Consider the following 3,108-nt stretch of genomic DNA (forward strand, 5'->3'; position numbering starts at 1 on the left):
AATTAACATAACCATAGACAGGACAAATGCCTCTGGCCTCTCCTGTGAAGGTACATCTTTGGTAAACAGTCACAGCGGACAGACTGAAAACATTCATCACAGAAAGTCAGGGGGTAGGGCTGCACACAGATCTCTGAGGACATCTCAAACAATACTGTTTCTAACCATTTCCCAATAGTATTTTATCTTATGCTTCAATTCTGTTATACAGAAATGTGGTCCCTGTGGAATGATTGTGTAAAGACAGCAGCTTGCTCGATCGATTGCTGTGTCATTTATCAATAGTAAGATTGGTATCTATTATCAGTCATTTACATGTCAATATTGAGCAATCCTCAGAGGCAGACATTCCACACATGGCAGAGACTAGGGCTGGAGTTTGCTCACAGCTCACTGAGGGTAAATCTGAGTCTGAGGGACTTCACTTCTCAAACCAATCCTCCCACTACACTGAAAACATTGCCCCTCTTGTTCAGTGTGTGTCTGTGTGTGTTGCTGAGTGTGTCAATCTGTTTGTTTTTCACCTGTGAATTGTGTGTGTTGGTATGTTGCTGAGAGATTGACAGGAGAGTGGAAATGCTGGACTCCTGTTGTGCTGTTTTGTGTAGGTTTGAAAATGTCCCTCTTATTGACTTTTTAACCAATTTTATCTCTTTTTCTCCCAAGGGATTTTTACTTGGAGAACTTTAAGGTAGTCGGGAATACAAAGAGGAGGATTTGGTGGGGATGACGAGGGAGTGAGAATTCATCCAGAGCGCTGGCTGAGGCCTGTTCCGCAGGCTTCACCCGGGGTGAGTTGTGTCTGGTTATTAACCTGACAGAGGTTTAATTTTAATATCTGAGGGATAAAGAGAGAGAGAGGGAGGAGGGAGACAGAAATATAAATGAGTTAGGGATGGAGAGACAGGGAGAAACACAAGAGAAGGGGGGAACTGTCTCTCAATCCTTTTTAGTCTCTGGTTGAAAGCTGTGACATTTTTGTATTTGGATGTTGCTGAGTTTGTGTATCTGAAAAGTGGATCCTGGGCTCTCGCTATATCAAATAGTTTCAAACTTTTCCTGTCTTTCACTTAACTTTCACCCTCTTTTCCCCAGGAATTTGAATTTTGAAAGACTGCAATGTGAACAGGAATCCTTGGACCAGGGCTTTTCTTCAGAGGTTGGATGGATGGACTGAGGCCTATTCCACAGGCTTCACCCAGGGTGAGTGTGTGTCTGCGTATTACCCTGATTTAATGCACATATGTGAGGGACAATGAGAATGAGATCGGGGGGAGGGGAGAAGAGAGAGACGGAGAAACACCAGGGAAGCGGGAACTGCCTCTCAATCTTTGTTATTCTGTGGTTAATAACTGAGATATTTCTAGGTGGATATTGCTGAGAGTCTGTGTAACAGAGAGAGAATTTGGCCTCTTGCTGTGTTTCTAGTTTAAACATTTTCCTGTGTATTAGTTAATGTTCTCTCCCTTTTCCCCAGGAATTTGAATTTTGAAGACTGCAATGTGACCAGGAATCTTTGGACAAGGGATTTTCTCCAGAGGACAAGTGGGTGGACTGAGGCCTACTCCAAAGGCCGCACTCATGCGAGTTGTCTCTTTATTGCCGCCCCGGCCTTGCACTCAGACACAAACACAGTAAACCTTTGGTGGGTGACAAAGAGTAAATTAAAATCTGTAATGTGAAGCTGTCTAACTTTTGATCCTGAATCCAAACTAACAGGGGTTATTTTAAATCTGGGTGTCCCGAAAGTGGGGGGGGGGTTGGATTTCATTGCCTGAGCCCCGGTCACTCTCCGTATAACCTGTTAGCTATTTTAAACAACACTCAACACTGCTGACTGCAGCTTCTGGGATCTTTCTGTGTATCAGTGGACTTTGTTTTATAAAGGTTTTTCTTTGTTTTGAGAGGCAGTTTAACGCTGTCAGAGAATTGAAGGGAGTTCTTCAGACTTGGTCCAAACCACACGCACAGGATGATGGGGGAGGAAGGGGTTTAGATCCAGGGGGAATGGGGCTCGAAGCAGGAGTGAGTGGGGGGGGGGAGACAGCACCCCACCTGGTTAGGTTGACATTGCTGCTGCTGTGGGATCTTGCTGTTCATGCACAGGACTGCGGCTTTTGCCCACAAAGCAATTGTGATCACAACTCTTAAAAATAAAATAGCACATGGACTGCAAAGTGGGTTCGAAGATCTCAAATTTTAAAGTCTTGGGACTGAGTGAGTTGATGAACCGTTTTCACAGGGGACTGAGGGGATATTCAGCCATGATCACACTGCTGCTTGTGGGATCTTACTGTGCAATCAATACTGCCGTCAATGTGCACAATGCAACAATGGTGCAGAAACAGAGAAAGAGAGAGAGAGAGGGAAATCTCAGATCAGAAACTCTGAACTCAATTTTGAAAGTGTTTTTGGGATCTCCCTGTGCACAAGTTGCCAGCAGAATTCATAAAATTAACAATAGTGGGGTCACTTTAGGGCAGCACGGTGGCGCAGTGAGTTAACGCTGCAGCTTCACAGCACCGAGGTCCCAGGTTCGATCCCGGCTCGAGGTCACTGTCCGTGTGGAGTTTACCCATTGTCCCCGTGTTTGTGTGGGTTTCGCCCCCACAACCCAAAGATGTGCAGGGCAGGTGAATTTACCACGCTAAATTGCCTCTTAATTGGAAAAAATAAATTGGGTATTCTAAATTTGTTCAAAAAATATTTTTAAAATAGTGGAGTCACTTTCAAAACAAACGCATCGACTATGAAGTCATCTCGATGGCTCGAAATAAAAGTCCCTTAACTTGAAGCAGGTAAATGCTGGAACTGAAGCCTGTATTTTAGGCCGAGACATAAATATGAGGGTGAAATTAAATCCACAGGGGGCATTTGAATTCAGTTTGCTGTGGTTGTTGGATTCCTGTGCCTGACCCTCTCTCTCTCTCTCTCTCCTTCCCAACTACTGGGGTACTGGGGAGAGGGAAAGAGAGAGAGAGCGAAGTACAGAAAGAGTGTTGGGAGGAGGGCGGTGAGGGAGATTAGAGAGAGGGAGAGGAAAAGACAGAGAGGATGAAGGGATAAATTTGACCCATTCACAACTGGGTGGGGAAAGAATTCCTCAAA

At 44.8% G+C, this 3,108-nt stretch overlaps 1 long non-coding RNA gene across 1 annotated transcript; it reads left to right on the forward strand.

Annotated features, from left to right (window-relative positions):
* The first annotated feature begins 327 nt into the window (after positions 1–327).
* On the forward strand, positions 328–1,683 carry LOC119960524. The gene is made up of 3 exons (XR_005459430.1): positions 328–791; positions 1,096–1,203; positions 1,478–1,683. It is a non-coding gene; the product is annotated as an uncharacterized LOC119960524 (long non-coding RNA).
* Positions 1,684–3,108: the final 1,425 nt, after the last annotated feature.

The sequence above is a fragment of the Scyliorhinus canicula genome, unplaced genomic scaffold, assembly GCF_902713615.1.
Source record: "Scyliorhinus canicula unplaced genomic scaffold, sScyCan1.1, whole genome shotgun sequence".
In the NCBI taxonomy this organism is placed as follows: Eukaryota; Metazoa; Chordata; class Chondrichthyes; order Carcharhiniformes; family Scyliorhinidae; genus Scyliorhinus; species Scyliorhinus canicula.